Source organism: Bubalus kerabau, chromosome 7, assembly GCF_029407905.1.
Source record: "Bubalus kerabau isolate K-KA32 ecotype Philippines breed swamp buffalo chromosome 7, PCC_UOA_SB_1v2, whole genome shotgun sequence".
Taxonomy (NCBI): domain Eukaryota; kingdom Metazoa; phylum Chordata; class Mammalia; order Artiodactyla; family Bovidae; genus Bubalus; species Bubalus kerabau.
The window spans coordinates 69,418,106-69,439,059 of NC_073630.1; the positions used below are offsets into that span (position 1 = coordinate 69,418,106).

General features: G+C 37.8%; 1 pseudogene; it reads left to right on the forward strand.

Moving 5' to 3' along the window:
- Positions 1-8,249: 8,249 nt before the first annotated feature.
- LOC129657229 (40S ribosomal protein S6-like) lies at positions 8,250-9,038 on the forward strand (annotated as a pseudogene).
- The last annotated feature ends 11,916 nt before the right edge of the window (positions 9,039-20,954 follow it).

Consider the following 20,954-nt stretch of genomic DNA (forward strand, 5'->3'; position numbering starts at 1 on the left):
TAAAAAGCTTTTATTTGATGCCTAAAGTTTGTTTTGGAGATACATTTATGTCTATATATAAAAAAATAGTACTACCTCCCTAAAAGTAGGAAATGTGAATCAGTGAGCTAGACTTCACACCAATCTAGCTTGTTAAAGGGAAACTGGATCTAGCTGATACTGAAATCCTTCCTGCAGCAGGCAAGCAAACATTCTCTATGTGTGTGTGTGTGTGTACACATGCACAGATTTGAATTTGCAGTAGAGTGCATCTGCGGGACTATAGCAAGGGCACGATCAAGTAAAGACTGATTTAGAGCTAGTGAGAGTGAAGCTCAGCAACATCAGAGATAGAAATGGTTGGAATCACTTAAATAAGTGATTCAGAGAGATGCAAATATAGGGGGACCTTCAGATCTCTATCAACCCCATCATCTGTAGCATGGCAGGATTGTTGAAGGGAAGAAAATAAGCAGGTGAGGCTTTGAGGGCTAGGAGTTGTAGCTGAGAACAGTGTCTTAGTTCCCCAGCACTTGGCAGCAATCAATCTGCAAGGCAAACTTGAATCAAGGGCACAGAAATGTTCCCCCAGGGAACCTCAGAAATATTGAGGGAAAGGACCCACTAAGTAAGCCCAGAATTGTGCTGACAAATGGGTAGTAACTCAAAGCCATTGGGATTTGGTATGGTAATGTCCATGTCATCTCATTTGTAACCAGCACTGGTAAAGCACAAGGCCAAGCCACAGATAACACAGACCACATCAAACACTCTACTGTTGTCCATCTTCTCTGCTTCTGTTTTCATTGTGTTCTCTAATTATATGGTTGTCTAAACCCAGGCCAAGAAAAGATATTTATCCATTTAGTTCACCTCACCAATAACCTCTACTTAGTTTTACTCCATAACCCACCTCCAAGATATAAACAGATAATTTCAATTACAACGGCAGTTTAGCCCAGGCCCTATTCTAGAAGACATTGTGGACTAGGAACTTCATTTGTACTATCCTTTCCTCTTTTCTCTTTTTAAAAGTCTACCTTACCTTGGGTTCACTGTGATTTGTTTATTTGTTTTATTCTCTCTTCTGCATAGTGAATTAATTTAGGACAGTCTGTCTTGTTCATATTTACACCTAATTGAATGAAACTGAATGTTTGCATGTATGCAGACCTGATGTGGTGAAACCATTTTTCTGGAAGGATGATTCAAAAGCCTGGCAAAAAAGATGTCTTATCTTATTTTCTGGAGACCAACAAAAACAGATACCATAGAGCTATCCCCATGTATTAGTCTATGTGAGAGAAAGCCAGGAGGTTTCTGAAGAAAATTCCTAAGAAAATCAATGTAGGTAGACCTCAGGCTTTGAAACATGTGTTCATATAGAATATATTTTTGGAAATGAAAAATTAAAATGTCTTTATTGAAAGAATTAAATCATAGTGACACTAATACAATAGGATAAGACTGAAGCTTTGCTAAGGAAAACTCTGAATAACAGGACCAAGAAATCATGTGGAAGAGAGAACTCTGGCTCAGACTGACAGGTAGGGGGTGAAAAGAGAAGCCACAGGGTAGGATGAGATATTTTCAATTCTGAATCACCTTCCAAATAACCAAGTCCCTGTCTTGGGTTTTGCTATTCAGAGAACCAAACTAAAGTAGAATGGGATCAAGAGTGAAGGCCAACAGGCAGATAATGACTCTTTAGGTGGCACTTGTGGTAAAGAATCTGCCTGCCAGTGCAGGAGACGCAGATACAAGTTAGATCCCTGTGTAGGGAAGATACCCTGGAATAGGAAATGGCAACCCATCCCTGTATTCTTGCCTGAAAAATTCCATGGACAGAGGAGCCTAGCAGGCCTCAGTCCATGGGGCTGCAGAGAGTCAAACATGACTGAGTGACTAAGCACATAATATTACTTGAAGATAAAGGAGAGAGGAAAACACAACGTGGTAGGCTTAAAAACAGCTTCCCTCCAAAAAATAAAAAATTAAAAAATATACTCACATCAAATCTTGGGAACATGTGAGCATTACCTAATTTGGAAGAAGAGTCTTTGTAGATATGATTATGTTAAGGATCTTGAGATGAAAAAATTCTGGATTATCTAAGTAGCTCTAAATGTCATCATGTGTGTCCTTATGAAAGAAAAGTAGAGGGAGGTTTGACACAGAAACACAGAAAAGAAGAAAGCAACATGGAAACAAAAGCAAGAAACCAGAGTGTTGTGGTCACAAGCCAAGGAACTGGGAACCACCAGAAGCTGGAAGATGCAAAGAAGAGATTCTCTCTGAAGGCTCTGTACGGAGTTTGACCTTACTGACACTTGATTTTGGATTTCTGGCCTCCAGAACTGTGAAAGAATACATTTCTGTTGCTTTAAGCCCCTGTGTTTATAAGGCAGCCCTTAAAAATAAATACACAAGAATCAAGGTTTGTATAAGACTACATGTAGGGAAAGAAGTTGAAAATGTCCTTATCAGGTGGTCTAATTTCTTGTTTAAATAAGAATCAAGTATTAAGTGAGTTTTAGAGTCTTCTTGTCCTTTAAAAATAAGAGTCTTTTTTGAAGAATTTGGGAAGAAATGACTAAATACAAGAGAAAAGATTTCTCAGGAGAATCAGATTGAAAGTCATGAATGTGTAATGTGTTGATTGTCATCTCTTGGGACTTGACAGTTAACAACAGGGATGCTGTTTAATAAGCAGAAAATATCATTCCAGTGTCTTTTTGGAGTTCAGGGACTAGATTAAAGATCCTGGTAAAAACAAGGCAAGATTCTAATTCTGATCAGGGAATATGTAATTTAAAAGTGCACAAATATGAACACCTTCTAAAAGTTGAGAATTTTAAGGGAAGTCAGTTTTCTAGAAGCAAAAGCAAAAGCCTGGTTAACAAGATAGCACCTGCTGAAGACACATTAGCATCAATTGTTACTTAGTACAGGAATAGGACCAGCTTCCCATGTCTCAGTTCAGAAGGAACCCCAGACAGCTGAGTTGAACTGAATGTGCAAATGAGAACTCAAATGGCCTTACCTCTTTGCATAACTGGCATTTTGGATGTCACAATCTTCTTGCAGTTTTTTCATCCATTTCTGCCTTTGTTGATCTTCATTTTCAGCCCAAAGATTACTTGGGAGACAGAAAAGAGGAAAAAACAGCAAAAGAAGAGGAGCAGAAAGAGCTGGAGGGAGTATCTTTACAAATATTACCTCGTACAAGTCTCGTGAGCATATAATGCAGGTATTATCATATTTTAGAGAGAAGGAAAGTGAGATTGGAAAAATTAGGCAGCCCAAAGTCACACAACATTTAAAAGATAAAGCCATAATTCAAACCCAAGTTGGACTATTATATATCTGAAACAGCCAGAGTTTATTTAGCCATTCTCCTACTGAAGGGCATCTTTGTTACTTCCGAGTTTTGGCAATCATGAACAAAGTTGTGACAAACGTTCATTTGCTAGTCTCTATGTATGGGCTTCCCTGGTGGCTCAGACGGTAAAGCATCTGCCTACAATGCAGGAGACCCGGGTTCAATCCCTGGGTCGGGAAGATCCCCTGGAGAAGGAAATGGCAACCCACTCCAGTACTTTTACCTGGAAAATCCTATGGACAGAGGAGCCTGGTAGGCTACAGTCCATCGGGTCGCAAAGAGTCGGACATGACTGAGTGACTTCACTTCACTTCACTTCATGTTGACCAAAGTTTCCAACTCATTGGGTTAAATATAAGGAGAGCAGTTGCTGGATCGTATGGTAAGAGTATGTATAGCTTTGTAGGAAACTGCAAAGCTGTATTCAAAGTGGCTGTATCATTTCATTCCCATCAGCAGTTCCTGTTGCTTCATATGCTCATCAGCATTTGGTATTGCTTGCTTCATATTTTGGCCATTCCAATAGATGTGTAGTGGTATCTCATTGTCTTAATTTGTAATTTCCTAATAGTCAAGGCTATGGTTTTTCCAGTGGTCACGTATGGATGTGAGAGTTGGACTGTGAAGAAAGCTGAGCGCCGAAGAATTGATGCTTTTGAACTGTGGTGTTAGAAAAGACTTTTGAGAGTCCCTTGGACTGCAAGGAGATCCAACCAGTCCATCCTAAAAGAGATCAGTCCTGGGTGTTCATTGGAAGGACTGATGCTGAGGCTGAAACTCCAATAATTTGGCCACCTCACACGAAGAGTTGACTCACTGGAAAAGACCCTGATGCTGGGAGGGATTGGGGGCAGGAGGAGAAGGGGACGACAGAGGATGAGATGGCTGGATGGCAACACCAACTCGATGGACATGAGTTTGGGTAAACTCCAGGAGTTGGTGATGGACAGGGAGGCCTGGCATGTTGCAGTTCATGGGGCCACAAAGAGTTGGACACGACTGAGTGACTGAACTGAAATGAACTGAAGGACTTAATGACGTTGAACATTTTTTCAAATGTTTCCTTGCCTTCGGTTTATCTTCTTTGGTGAGGTTTTGGTGTTCAAATCTTTGCCTGTGTTTCAATTAGCTTGCTCATTTTCTTGTGTTGAGTTAAAAGTACTCTGTATTTTGGATATAGTCCTTTTTCAGATATGTCTTTTGCAAATGCTTTCCCCGGTCTTTAGCTTGTCTTCTAATTCTCTTGGCAATGTCTTTTGCAGAGCAGAATTTTTCAACTTTAACGAAGTCCAGCTTATCAATTCTTTCTTTCATGGATTGTTATTTTAGTGTTATATCTAGAAAGTCATTACTAGATCCAAGATTATGCAGATTTTTTCTTATGTTCTAAGAGTTTTATACTCTTAGATTTTTTATTTAGTTTGTGATCCATTTGAGCTATTTTTGTGATGGATATAAAGTCAGTCTCTGAATTTTTGTATGTGCATGTACAGTTATTCCAGCACTATTTGATGAAAAAACTCTCTTTGCTCTATGATATTTGTATTTTTTTCCAATAGCTCATCATTTTGGTTACTATAGCTTCATAGAAAGTCTTGAAGTTGGGTTGTGTAAGTCCTCTGACTTTGTTCTTCTCTTTCAATGCTGTGTTGACTATTCTGAATTTTTTGGTCTTCTACAAAAAATTTAGAATCAACTTGTTGATAGCCACAAAATAAGAACTGACATCTTGACATATTGAGTTTTCTTATACATGAACATGGACTCTTTCTCCACTTCTTAAGGTCCTTAATATCTTTCATCAGACTTTTGTAGTTTGGGAGATAGAAGAGGCATATTTCAAAATAGCTCCATTTCTCTTTCTCCTGCTGGAAACAGGAGGGAATTTTTCTCCACTGCAAGAACCTAATGGGGCTCCTGGAGTTAAACTCACAAAAGTGTAGGCGCCCCCTGTGACTGGGTCCCCTTGGAGTTTTTCTATCTATTGTCTCCACACTGAGTCTCTAGCAATTCATTAATTGTAGCTCAGGTTTCCCTACACCAGTACTGGTCCTATGGAGTTTCAGCTCTTGCGGTTCTGCTCTGGTCTCTGTATCTGCCTGTTTCTCTCTCCAATTTTAAATACAATGGTTTGTCCTGTGACCTCACTCTGAGAAATCTATGGAGATTTGTTAATTTTTCATTTTATTCACCTTTCTAATGTTTTTAGGATGGAGGGACAGTTTCTAAACTCTTTATATGCCAGGTAGAACCAACTGTGCTTATTTTGTTAATCAGCATTTTCCAGCTTCTCACTCTTTTCTAATCTACCTTTCCAAATATCAACAATTAATTAAATCACTCATTGAAGAAAAGTTACTAATATCTACTGAATTTAGAAAGACTCTGTAAGCTGGAGGAAATTACAAACAGTAACTTGTGACCAAGACATACATTGCATATGCTTTCATGATTTTAAGGCCCCATGGAAGAAACTATCAATGATTTCTTCCATTTCTATTGCCTTGCTGTTACATCTAGTTAATAAACTACTTGATGTTCACATTGGATTATACTTTTTATAGGTAGGACATGGTATCATGTAGGGAAATTTATAAAGTTTTAAAGTTATTGTCGACACCATGTGAATCAAATTTAAGACTCTTGTGTACATGGCAATAATTTAAATAATAAATATCAACAGTTTTTCAACAGTTAGAGTAGGAAATATATAAACAATAAAAGCACACTTCACTGGGGAGAAATGATTTTCAGCTAGATTTCTGAACTAGAATAGCATATTTTCTTTTAAATAGAAATGTACTACTTCAAGTTAAATCTAAGTTTCAGGCAAAGCAGTCTTTGATATTTATTATTTAAGTAATACTGAGAGGTAGGTAGAGCACAAAAGTAATTTTAGATTTTGCTAGGGTGACAAATGTGAAATTACAATAGTAGGAGGATGACAGACTCAATCCTATGATAAAAATCACTCCCTATGTTTGTTAACAGTTTCTACACAAAGACTAGTTTCAAGCATTACTATTTAAATAATTCTACCTAGCCAGGTGGGAAGTTTTCAATAAGAGAAGCAGTTTCAGCCTTTTCAGAAATTACAATATGCTAAAAATAATTGAATGCATCCGAGTATTTTCAACATCAGCATTTTACAATTCATCATTACTTCTCTTATTTATTTTCCAATTTAAACACCTTTCATAATTCATTAGGAAAGATATAAACTTGTCTTAACAAAAACTTAGATGGTAAAAGTATCCATCACATGCATTTAAAAGATATTGCTCCTAGCCTATGTGACAGATTTTTCCCATGCTTAGCTTTTTCCCCTACATAAATGTTCATTTTTATATGTTCCCATCCTCTCACATCAACATTCAGTACTTTTGTATCCAATTAAAGTTTAAGAAAAAACTCTCACATTATTTATTATAAAGTTAGTAAAATTTTCTCATATCTTGAGAAACCTGTATGCAGGTCAGGAAGCAACAGTTAGAACTGGACATGGAAAAACAGACTGGTTCCAAATAGGAAAAGGAGTACATCAAGGCTCTATACTGTCACCCTGCTTATTTAACTTATGTGCAGAGTACATCATGAGAAACGCTGGACTGGAGGAAGCACAAGCTGGAATCAAGATTGCAGGGAGAAATATCAATAACCTCAAATATGCAGATGACACCACCCTTAAGGCAGAAAGTGAAGAAGAACTAAAGAGCCTCTTGATGAAAATGAAAGAGGAGAGTGAAAAAGTTAGCTTAAAGCTCAACATTCAGAAAACTAAGATTTTTCTGGGCTCCAAAATCACTACAGATGGTGATTGCAGCCATGAAATTAAAAGACGCTTACTCCTTGGAAGGAAAATTATGACCAACCTAGACAGCATATTAAAGAGCAGAGACATTACTTTGCAAACAAAGGTCCATCTAGTCAAGGCTATGGTTTTTCCAGTGGTCATGTATGGATGTGAGAGTTGGATTATAAAGAAAGCTGAGCACCGAAGAATTGATGTTTTTGAACTGTGGTGTTGGAGAAGACTCTTAAGAGTCCCTTGGACTGCAAGGAGATCCAATCAGTACACCCAAAAGGGGAACAGTCCTGGGTGTTCCTTGGAGGGACTGATGTTGAAGCTGAAACTCCAATACTTTGGCCACCTGATGCAGAGAGCTGACTCATTGGAAAAGACCCCAATGCTGGGAAAGATTGTGGGCAGGAGGAGAAGGGGAGGACAGAGGATGAGATGGTTGGATGGCATCACTACCACAATGGACATGGGTTTGGGTGGACTCTGGGAGTTGGTGATGGACAGGGAGGCCTGGCCTGCTGTGGTTCATGGGGTCACAAAGAGTCAGACACAACTGAATGAATGAACTGAACTGAACTGAACTGAATAGAAATCAATATAATAAAACTGCTTGTAAGTTTGAGAACACATTGGTATATTGAATTCATAAACAGTACATTGTGGAATAAAATCTATGACAAAACCCATACAAGCATATGGGTCTTCTATGACTTTCAACTTCTTCAAATGTATACATGGCCCTATTCATTTAAGCTTCTCTCTTGTTCAAACTTTCCAAATGTTAAAAAAAAAATTTGTATCCTTCAAAAAAAAATTTTTTTTAACTGTAAAAAAAATTGTTAAAGATCGTTTAATGAATACTTAATGTGTGTTCAGTATTTCCCAGGTACTGGGGATTCAATGACAAATTTGACAAATTAGATTCCAGTTCTTTCCACTACTGGGGCTTTGAATTTATGGTCCCTATCTAACAGGAAGGGAATTAGTCTGCTCTTCATTTGTCTGCCCCTTCATCATTCAGTTCTCACTTAAAGTATATTTCCTGCTCTTTTTCGTGGTGCCTCGGAGGCTGTCAGCCACTTCAGAATGATGCTGAACATCTCTTTCCTGGCCACTGGCTGCCAGAAGCCCATTGAAGTGGATGATGAACGAAAACTTCGTACCTTTCTACGAGAAGTGTATGGCCACAGAAGTTGCTGCTGACACTCTGGGTGAAGAATGGAAGGGTTTGGTGGTCCGAATCAGTGGCGGGAACGATAAGCAGGATTTTCCCATAAAGTAGGATGTCTTGACCCATGGCCGAGTTCGCCTGCTACTGAGTAAGGGGCATTCCTGTTACAGACCAAGGAGGACTGGAGAGAGAAAGTGCAAATCTGTATGGGGTTGCATTGTGGATGCCAATCTGAGTGTTCTCAATTTGGTCATCATGAAAAAAGGAGAGAAGGATATTCCTGGACTCGCTGATACTATAGTGCCTCATCACCTGGGTCCCAAAAGAGCTAGAAGAATCCGCAAACTTTTCAATCTCTCTAAAAGAAGATGATGTCCACCAGTATGTTATGCGAAAGCCCCTAAACAAAGACGGTAAGAAACCTAGGACTAAAGCACCCAAGATTCAGCGTCTCGTGACTCCACGAGTTCTGCAACACAAACACCGGCATATTGCTCTGAAGAAACAGCGTACTAAGAAAAATAAAGACGAGGCTGCAGAATATGCTAAACTTTTGGCCAAGAGAATGAAGGAAGCCAAAGAAAAACGGCAGGAACAGATTGCCAAGAGACGGAGGCTGTCCTCTCTGAGAGCTTCTACTTCTGAGTCTGAGTCCAGTCAAAAATGAGATGTTCTAAGAGTAACAAATAAATAATATCAGACATCAAAAATAAATAAATAAATAAATAAAGTATATTTCCTTAGGCCCTCTGTGAGCATCCTCTTTGATGGGCCACTACTCCATCCCCAACACTTCCTGTCACAAAACTGTGCTTGAATTTCATCATTACTTTTTAAAATTATTTTATTCACATTTTTGCTTACTTTTTTCTTACTTTTCTATCCAAGTAGAATGAAAGTCCCACAGAGTGAGTATACCTTTAATACCTCCAGTAATGCAGATTATATTTTATGCATGGTAGAGTTTCAATTAATATTTCTTAAATTAATTAATCAATAAGAAAATAAATAAGCAAATGTTCCTGACAATATAAAGTTAACTTCTGTTGGGGGCTTCCATTCTAAGGAATGATTCATTTACAGAGGCTATCTTAAGATGCAGTGGCATGGAAACCATCGGAACAGAGAACTGACTGAATCCATTGGTCGAACAGAGTTTGTTGTTGTTCAGTCACTCAGTCATGACCAACTCTTTACAACCCAATGGACTGCAGCACACCAGGCTTCGTGTCCTTCACCATCTCCCAGAACTTGCTCAAACTCATGTCCATTGAGTCAATGATGCCATCCAACTATCTCGTCCTCTGTTACCCCTTCTCTTCCTGCCTTCAATCTTTCCTAGCATCAGGGTCTTTTATAATGAGTCAACTCTTCATATAAAGTGGCCAAAGTATTGGAGCTTCAGCTTCAGCATCAGTCCTTTCAATAAATATTCAGGACTAATTTCCTTTAGGATTGACTAGTTTGATATCTTTGCAGTCCAAGAGTCAAGAGTCTTCTCCATCACCACAGTTCAAAAGCATCAATTCTTTGGCTCTCAGCCTTCTTCATAGTCCAACTCTCACATCCATACATGGATGGAAAAGCCATAGCTTTGACTATAACAGATCTTTGTCAAAAAGTAATGTCTCTGCTTTTTAATATGCTGTCTAGATTTGTCATAACTTTTCTTCCAAGGAGCAAGTGTCTTAATTTCATGGCTACAGTTACCATCTGCAGTGATTTTGGAGCCCAGGAAAATAGAGTCTGTCACTGCTTCCATTATTTCCCCATCTGTTTGCCATGATGGAGAAGGAAATGGCAACCCACTCCAGTATTCTTGCCTGGAGAATTTCACGGATGAATGAGCCTGGTAGGCTATAGTCCATGGTGTCACAAAGAGTCAGACCTGACTGAGTAACTAACACAACACACAAAATTTGCCATGAAGTGGTGGGACTGGATGCCATGATCTTAGTTTTTTGAATGTTGAGTTTTAAGCCAGCTTATTCACTCTCCTTTTTCACCTTCATCAAGATGCTCTTTAGTTCCTCTTTGCTTTCTGCCATAAGGGTGATGTCATCTGTATATCTGAGGTTATTGATATTTCTCCCAGCAATCTTTATTCCAGCTTGTGCTTCATCCAGCCCAGCATTTCTCATGATGTATTCTGCATATATAAGAATTCTAGCCTTTTTTTTTTCCTGACCACTATTTCCATAAGTGACCCTACAAAGAAGAATAACTATGTACAATCAGTTATTCTCTAGCAGTCCTCATTCTTCTGAATTTGCTTCTGCCATTAAATAAGTTTCTCCATTCATTCTCTCAAAGAATGTAATTTGTGTGTGAGTTTGATATTGTGTAATAGGAGATAACTGTGGGATGACTAGAGATGGTAGGTTCAAACTGTACCCCATTTGTATCCCTCTCTCTAAGTTGTGGCCCATTATTCCTTCCTGCATGCATGAGTGCTCACTCTCCAAGTTCTGTGAACTCTTTGGAATTCATGTAACCCTCCAGACTCCTCTGCCCATGGAATTTTCCAGGCAAGAATACTGGAGTGAGTTGCCATTTCCTACTGTCATAATTCCTGTCATAATTGGTATCTTCCTGACCCAGGGATTGAACCCACATCTCCTGTATCTCTTGCATTGGCAGGCAGATTTTTTATCACTGTGCCACCTGAGAAGCTCTTATTCCCTCCTGCCTCTGACTTTTCCAGTGATCTTATTTAAATGGTAAAGTAATAGATACCAAATGAAAGCACAGGAAATGGTTGCTTAATAGGCAACTTACAATATCTAGTATACTTGTGGAAGAATTAGCAGTTTCAGATAAACTCAAACTACTTCTACCATAATAAGCACTCACAAATTTCTCTGTAAGGTAATGAGTCTGTCCTGCCATTTCCAAGTTTATATACATTAGTGAAATGTGACCTAAAAAGAATAAAAGTGGGCCATTTTCAACTTTACTTTGCCACTTTTAGTCTTTGAATTTTTATGGTTTCCTAATGTCTTATGCAGTTGCTTAATTTTTTCACACTTCAGCGGTCATGGTTAATTCATGTCACATAGCTGTTGGGAATGGACTGACCTGAAAACTGCCCAAGTCATTGAATGAAGAGTAACTCTGTAAAGACAATTAAATATCAGAGAATTTTTCTCAGGGATGGTTGAGTTAAGGTCTTCTACAGTGTCCTTGTAAGTTTAACTGTTCTTGGCATTCCAATGTCATCTAACTTGAAATGTGATGAGGTGTAGAAACTCTTTCCTGTGTGCACTGTATTTACATTTTTTTCAAAACCATCCTTATAAATCTAATATGCTCTGTTTGGAGGTGCTTAGCCATAGTTCTGTTGGTAAATTATTTGCAAAATGTTTTTCTTATCTGTAAAATATTTAGGTGGCACAAGAGCCTCATGAAGTTCTAACATCCTGCCAGAGCACAGGTTGCTAAAACATGACAATCATCATATTATTCCTACTTAAGAATCTGGCTTCCAGGTACCTGTGGTACAAGATGAAATCCGTTTATTTGTATCTCAAGATTCTCCACCTTTTACAGTTGCTCTTCCTCATGTTAACGCTCATATCTCTGATACACACACGTGATCCACACTCACGGGGTGGTTCAACATTTGGTTTACCTTTCAGGAACCATAACTAAGTGACACTCAAAATGTGGCCCATGTTCCTGGGCTGATCCATGAACCATCTCTTATAGGCTGTGACAGTATAAGTTGAGGGACAAAAAGGGATTCAGACATTTTTACGGTAATTTGGCATGGCCATGACATTCAAGCACATGATCAGTTCATTTCTTTTTGCAGTTTTCATACTTCCAAACTGGCTCTGTGGGTAGCATAAAGCAGGACATGCAGGCTGGTCACACTCACTCAAACCGCATTACAGTCTGTAACTGAGTTTGACCAAATTTATAGAAATATGTGAGAACATCTCAATGTATATTTATATTTTTGACATTTTTAGAATTGTTTTAATTTTTAATCAAACCTGGTTTCAGATTTCAGTTTAATATTCTTAGCTAAATTAGGGAAGAAACTTTTCTGTTATTTTAAATTCTAATTTAATTATGGTGATGTAGGACATCAGACATTTTTGTCAAGATACACCTTTTCAAAATGCAGCAACAGTCATAAACTAAATTATGGTTGTGAAGAAATGAAGATCAAAAATATTTATATTATACTATATATACTACTATATTATACTACATAGTATACTATATACTGTATTATAAAGCCTGTTTAGTATCCATAATTGATGATGAAGTTCCAACATTAATATGTTCTAGCTAATGTGCTGGCTAATGGGGCAAGGGAAACAATGAAACTTAAATAGCTTTTAAACTCAAAACATAAAGAAAGATTAAAAACCAAAAGTGCTCTATAAAAAAAGAAATCGTATTGAGTTAAAAAGGTGATGGAAAGAATGTTTAATATTTTATATGTAACCATTAGTATGTTGTGAGTTTATTATAAGTAGCTCTGTGAGTTGCTAACACTAAAAGCATATGTATACTTAACTGCTGAATTTTTAATGCAAGACCACTCCTCAGGTATTAGCATGAAAAATAGTGGGTGGAACTTCAGCAAAGAAGATAGTTCAAGTACAAATTTTCAGTGACACTATACATCAACTTAAGAAACAAACTAATGACATGGAATACTAACTCAGAGGATAAGTAAAGCTAGTAAAGTACTTTTTAATGCAATTTTAAAAATCCAGAGATATTCTTAGCATGGCAGTCTTTTTGGTATAAGTGCAATTTGCCTGAACACTTTTTAGCTTCATTGTTAAAAAAACACAACTATACATGAAGTGCATAAAAATAGTTTGGAGTTCAAATCTTGTGTAGGAATATGCTCTTGCTACAGTTCCGAAGACAAGGAAGCATTCTGGAGTAATTAGCCAGTTTTTCTGGTTCTGGAGTATTAATCCCCACAACTCCTTAATTCATTGGAATGTTTTGATAGTAAAAGAAAAATGTTAACTCCACTAAATAATGTGTTTGCATGTGTGCGTGCTAAATCACTTCCGTCATGTCTGACTCTTTGAGACCTCACGGACTGTAGCCCTTGAAGCTCCTCTGTCCATGGAATTCTCCAGGCAAAAATATTAGTGTGGGTTGCCCTGCCCTCCTCCAGTGGATCCTCCCAACCCAGGGTTCAAACCCACGTTTCTTATTCTTCTGCATTGGCAGGTGGGTTCTTTACCACTAGTGCCACCTGGGAAGCCCAAGTAATGTGTTTAGGATGTAGTACAAAATTATGATGTTAGAAACTGAAATTTCAAATTTCAGATTATTTTCTTTATTAGGAAATAATATGAAAGCTGATCACAAAGTATTGTTGCATTTTTCAAGTACAATGGCCATCAAGGAGAAAAGCTCTGTAGAAAATATTTGGATGACAGAAAGAAACAGTATACAGTACGGAAAAAAAAAATTTAATATCAATGTATTCAAATCATAAATTGAGCCTCAAGACATGTTACTTGTTTGGAATTTGGAGCTTTTAGTGATCTAAATACATTCATGCAGTGGAAAAATGCAATATGTTTTTCATGGCAGATAAGTCTTATAGGTAAAAATCAAAGGTGAGAATCTTTGAGAAAAAAGTGTTATTATGTGGCCCAGCATTTAATAACAATTATTAAGCAAGCAGGTAATGATCTTGATAAATTTTATCTGTGGAAAGTTGTCAATAAGGACCTTATGAATTTGATAGGATGATATAAATTAATTTTCCATCAAAAGAATATTCACTTCTCAGTCGTATCCGACTCTTTGTGACCCCATCGACTGTAGCCTATCAGCCTCCATCCATGGGATTTTCCAGGCAAGAGTGCTGGAGTGGATTGTCATTTCCTTCTCCAGGGGATCTTCCCGAGCCAGGAATCAAACCAGTGTCTCCCACATTGCAGGCAGACACTTAACCGTCTGAGCCACCAAGGAAGCCCTATCATATATTAATGGAATCTAAAATCAATTTCTTTCGTCATAAGTTAAATTAAGTTTGGCAATAACTTGCAGTATAAAATGTTGGCACTAGCTGCTGATGAAGCATTGAAGATGAGTTTTGAAAATATAGCATCCTGGATAAAAGTTAAAAATGAATACCTTGAGCTTGCTGAAATTACTTTAAAACCACTTTCACTGCCATCAACATATTGTTGTGAGTCTGATTTCTCCACAGTTAGTTTATTTATTTATTTATTTTATTGATTGATTGATTTTTGCTGCCCTGTGTGGCTTGTGGGATCTTATTTCCCTTACCAGGAATAGAACCTGAGTCCCCAGCAATGGAAGGGCAGAGTCCTAACAACCGGACAATCAGGTAATTTCATTTACAATGAGTTGATAAAAAACTGAAATTGTTTATATATGTCATTCTCTATAAATAAGAGTTGTTTTTGAGAGAACCTATATTCGATAAATTAATAAGCAAGGAACAAATTTATTGTTACTTTAAAAATCTTATATTTTGATGTGTAGGATATTTCTTCAAAGGGTGAACTAGGTACTCAATCAATATACAGAGAATTTCTATTTTACTCATAACTTTTAATTTCTGTTATAACACTACAGGTTCAAGTGTAATAGTGATTTTCTATCTGAATCACAGGGATGCAATTTTCAACAAACAATGTACATATTTTTAATTTTTTTGCTTGTAATGCATTTTTATTGTATTTGTTAAATGTAATTTTTCTCTTGAATATAATAACAACTTGGCTTGTATTGGTTTTAATTTCATTTTCCTAGTAATTTATTTTATTGAATTTTAGAAAAGTATGTTTGCAACAGAAATGCAATTTTTCAAAAAATGAATTTTTTTGCTCTAAATAATTGAGCAGTGTCCTATATTTCTCTTCTTATCATGAATGATACAGTGCTGGGAACACAGGAAATGCTCAGCAAAGAACTGTACATATATAGATTTAAATCAATCAATTGGGTTATATTTTCTAAAGGGAATAATTCCCCCTAGTGGATAACTGTACTATAGAGAGATTCTTTTTCTCTGCCAATTTCCAGCGCTAGGAATCATTAAAGTACACAGCAGGAATCTTACCATTGTCACTGCTCTATTCTAATGCTTCAGCAATGTCAAGCTATCTATTCCTTTCTGGAGAAAGTACCTAAGGCAAGCCACAGCATCAGGCTTCAAGCAAGTGGAAAGAACAGTATTTGGTAACCTCTTGATAGGGACATGGACAGGTGTACCTGGCCGATAATATCTTAACTGTGATATTGACCAACAAATGTCAACTCTGGATCCATGTAAGGGTTTGGCTCTTTAAGATACCCTATCAAAATGAAAATAACTCTGAACATTTAGCTTGTCATTGTTTTATGATTTATGTAACTGTAAGGGTGAAGGGGGAAGTAGGGTTTTAGAGATAGGATTCATCAGCTCCATAATTTCTTTGTGAAAGTATATTACCTCCCACAGAATCATATGGCCCGATCTCATCTCCTAGTTCTATCTGTACTACACAATGAGAGGGGAGTTCCCTTTTTCTTTTTACAGCTGCCTCAATTATTTGTGTGTATCTCCTAGTTAAAACCAAAACAGAACTGTCAGGATAAATTATATACATAGACACACGTAATGCTCAGTTGCTTCAGTGTGTCTGACTCTTTGTGAATCTATGGACTACTGCCCACCAGGCTCCTCTGTCCATGGAGATTCCCCAGGCAAGAATACTGGAATGGGTTGCATGCTCTCCTCCAGGTGATATTCCCCACCCAGGGATCAACCCATGACTTCTGCAATGCAGGCAGATTCTTTACCACTGAGTCATCTGAAACAACTGTAAAAAATAAACAATCAAATAACAGTAAATTTCTGATACTCATGATAAACCTTAAACCTGAACAAAACTCATATTTGTACTTATTTTTCTTTTAGATTTTAAGCATCATATTAAATACTAACATGCTGTATTTCATATTAGTCTGATGTTAGACAAAGATTCATTCTCCTTCATAGTAAATTTTCACCTTTTTTCTTGAAGAATTGATTTCTTCCTCAGTGGTTTGTGATATTTTCCTACAAGTTGGAAACTTGGACCATGTGAAAATATTCTTATGAAAATTTGGGATTTCCTATATTCATGAATTTAATTCAGCTTTGCTAAATTTAAGAGAAAAACTTTTGTTCTTATTACCATGGACCAATTCCTGGGTTATTTACGAGCTGGGTAGCTTTTGCCTTGAGAGACTATAATATTGGTATAAATTTTCCAATTTTTGCCATGTCCTACAACATACTTGGCATCACAAGTCACTGTCTATTTTTACTGCCAACCAAGATGCAATACTGGAAATTGTAATACCAAGGCAGATGTAGTAAATGATACCAGTGTGTGAATAAATCTCAGAAAACTAGGTTCCTCTTAACCCTCTGGTGAGCAAGGCAGAGTACTTCTAAGCAAAGGAGTGGGATCTGCAAGGATAATGTGGATAATTCTTCATAAATTCAAAACTGTGAATGAGCATAATGTCAAACCAAACTGTACAAAGTCCCATATTCCTCCGAATAAAGCAAGCACAATTTCCTCTTTTCTAAATCCTTATACAACTAAAGCAATACCATAGAATATCTGAAAAGTATCAAAGACTGTGATGTGATCAGAACATTTCTTAAGGAGAATAAAAGCATGTAAGAATTCTGCTGCCTTTTGTATTTGAAGATTTAATGTTAGGAAACCAGTCAAGCTGAGATTTTGCTTGACCAAAGGTAAACAAAAGAATATTCATGAAAGGGCAAAATGAAACAATATTCCAAGTCTCTGCATTTAATCGTTAGTTTCATCCAGAAACATAAAGTCAAGGTATCCTTATGGAAGTTCATCGGGGAAATGGCAAAAGCAAACTGAAACAGCTAATGGTCCTTGATCTCCTCTTTAATACCTATATTACATATAATGTCTATACTCCAGTATTTGGGAATTAGAGAAAACTTTTGCGTTAGACATTTTTGTGTGTGAAATCAGTCTTAGAGAAATCACTTTCTGGTCTAGTCCAAGTAAGAATTACTCTTTGTCTTTAAGACTTTAAGTGACTAGAACAATTATATTGCATAAAATTTTAATCAAAGTCAGCTCTTTTACATAAAACTTGCAATCAAAGTCTTGATGTGTTTGACACCCTTGGGTTATTTCAGGGCTCCTATAAAGAACAATTGAGGGTGCTCATTTCCTTCCTGAAGTGACAAGGTAGGTGCCATTACTATTTCATATATTTCTTACCTTTCTTTTCCAATTGCACGAACCAAGTATGCACTTTCGGAGAAGGCAATGGCACCCCACTCCAGTACTCTTGCTGGAAAATCCCATGGACGCTGGAGCCTGGTGCACTGCATTTCATGGGGTCTCTAGGAGTCGGACACGACTAAGCAATTTCACTTTCACTTTTCACTTTCATGCCTTGGAGAAGGAAACGGCAACCCACTCCAGTGTTCTTGCCTAGAGAATCCCAGGGACGGGGGAGCCTGATGGGCTGCCGTCTCTGGGGTCGCACAGAGTCGGACACGACTGAAGCAACTTAGCAGCAGCAGCAGCAGCAGCAAGTATGCACTTTTTCTCTAAATGTGAATACTTATTACAGTTAATTTATTTGTGTATGTGTATAAGTGAATTACACATGGTTTTCAATAACCTACCAATAAAATTCCTTAGGGAATGGCATTCGTTCTCTTCTTAATTGTTCTGTTCAGTTCAGTTCAGTTCATTCGCTCAGTTGTGTCTGACCCTTTGCAACCCACAGCATGCCAGGCCTCCCTGTCCATCACCAACTCCCAGAGTCCATCGAAACCCATGTCCACAGAGTCAGTGATGCCATCCAACCATCTAATCCTCTGTCGTCCCCTTCTCCTCCTGCCCTCAATCTTTCCCAGCATCAGGGTCTTTTCCAATGAGTCAACTCTTCGTATCAGGTGGCCAAAGTATTGGCGTTTCAGAGTCAACATCAGTCCCTCCAGTGAACACCCAGGAGTAATCTCTTTTAGGATAGACTGCTTGGATCTCCTTGCAGTCCAAGGGACTCTCAAGATTCTTCTCCAACACCACAGTTCAAAAGCACCAATTCTTCAGCACTCAGCTTTCTTTATAGTCCAACTCTCACATCCATACATGACCACTGAAAAAACCATAGCCCTGACTAGACAGACCTTTGTTGACAAAGTAATGTCTCTACTTTTTAATATGCTGTCTAGGTTGGTCATAACTTTCCTTCCAAGGAGTAAGCGTCTTTTAATTTCATGGCTGCAATCACCATCTGCAGTGATTTTGGAGCCAAGAAAAATAGTCAACCACTGTTTCCCCATCTATCTGCCATGAAATGATGGGACCAGATGCCATGATCTTCATTTTCTGAATGTTAAGCTTTAAGCCAGCTTTTTCACTCTTCCCTTGCACTTTCATCAAGAGGCTTTTAGTTCTTCTTCACTTTCTGCCATAAGGGTGGTGTCATCTGCATATCTGAGGTTATTGATATTTCTCCCGGCAATCTTGATTCCAGCTTGTGCTTCTTCCAGCTCAGCGTTTCTCATGATGTACTCTGCATAGAAGTTAAATAAGCAGGGTGACAATATACAGCCTTGATGTACTCCTTTTCCTATTTGGAACCAGTCTGTTGGTCCATGTCCAGTTCTAACTGTTGCTTCCTGACCTGCATACAGGTTTCTCAAGAGGCAGGTCAGGTGGTCTGTATTCCCATCTCTTTCAGAATTTTCCACAGTTTATTATGATCCACACAGTCAAAGGCTTTGGCATAGTCACTAAACCAGAAATAGATGTTTTTCTGGAACTCTCTTGCTTTTTCTATGATCCAGCGGATGTTGGCAATTTGATCTCTGGTTCCTCTGCCTTTTCTAAAACCAGCTTGAACATCTGGAGGTTCATGGTTCACGTATTGCTGAACCCTGGCTTGGAGAATTTTGAGCATTACTTTCCTAGCGTGTGAGACGAGTGCAATTGTATATTAGTGTTAATCACTATATAGAACCTGCCAATATTACCTATTATCATGTCAAGGTTAATGGAAAAGAGAAACAGGATAGGACAATTTAGATATAGAAAAGTGTTTCTATAAGAAACTCTGGAGAGTTTTGACTGAGAGAAGACACAGTGGCCTCTTTCCTCAGCAAGTAGATTCTTTTTAGATAAGTCTCGTGTTTTAGCAAACTTTATAGTTTAATATCCTCTTTCATCACCTCCAGTAGCACTCCTCTGTAGTCTAATAACTGAAGTCCTTCTGAGGCAGGAGGCAGATGGACCCTCTCAGGGTAAAGTGATTGGAGATTCATTTCCTATGGACAAAAACTCCAAGACAAGACTAGCAGAACAATTAAGATGAGGAGGCTGGGCCCTGCCCAGACCACATATTTTTCATTCTGAAATCAAGAAACCTCTGAGACCACACATACACAGAAAAGGTTCCTTGCAGGCCAAACAGGAAGCAATGATAAGGGATGCTATATCCAGATGCCTTCTTGGTAAAATCCGTCTTGGCTAAGAGATGCATGTGCACACAAGGGAGGATCCTACGATATACGAAAAAGACCTGTGAACCAGGCAAATCAAAATGATTGGCCAAAGGAAACATGGACAAAATACCCCATAAAAGTCATTGAAACTGCCACAAGGATGCAACTCAGCGACTCTTTCCACCTCATGGTCTATCCACATGTACTGTGCTTTTTTCCCTCTCTTAATACATACTTTACCTTCTTCACTACTTCCTTCTTTGGGGAAGTTCTTTTCTGTAAAGCCAAAGGCTTTCACTTGACACTTTCCCTCGTCACTGATCACTGGTCTAGTGGCTAAGATCTGAAACTATCACCACCTCAGTCTCTTGCTGGAAACCCAAGCCCTGCTCCAGCCATTGCAGGCTGAGGCCACCCAAGATCACTTCTAAAGAGGGCGTTATTTGGGGGCATGTGAAATGCTTTTTTGGAGAAGGAAATGGCAACCCACTCCAGTGTTCTTGCCTGGAGAATCCCAGGAACGGGGGAGCCTGGTGGGCTGCCGTCTATTGGATCGCACAGAGTTGGACACGACTGAAGCAACTTAGCAGCAGCAGAAATGCTTTTTTATATCTAAGACTCTTAGTAACAACAACAAAATGATTTCAATTAATCCAGACTATTGGATAAAGAGTGGGGCAAAATTCATTGTACTAACATTATTTCCACATAATAAACCCATTCTTGATCCTTATCAATTCAAATTACCAAAAACAAAGAGTTAAATTATTTTAGATAATGCAAAAAGAAAATGTCTTGGCAATATTTAGAAAGGAATATATCTATATTTACTGAAATGCCTAAGAGAATTTATGAAATTTATACACAACTTTTACTGAAAAATAATTGGATGCCACCCACAGTATACTATAAAAATTCTAATTTTCCAGCCTTTTTCATTCTGAAACCATTAGCATTCTTCAGTAACATAGAAATTGAAAAACAACAGTTCTTGCCTAATGTTTGACAAAACAGAATTCTGTTACATCATTATAAATTCTTATTTCTATTCTCTGAAAATAATCTAAGATTTCTTTTAAATAGCTAAATTTTAAAAATTCTCTTATTCATTTTATACTTT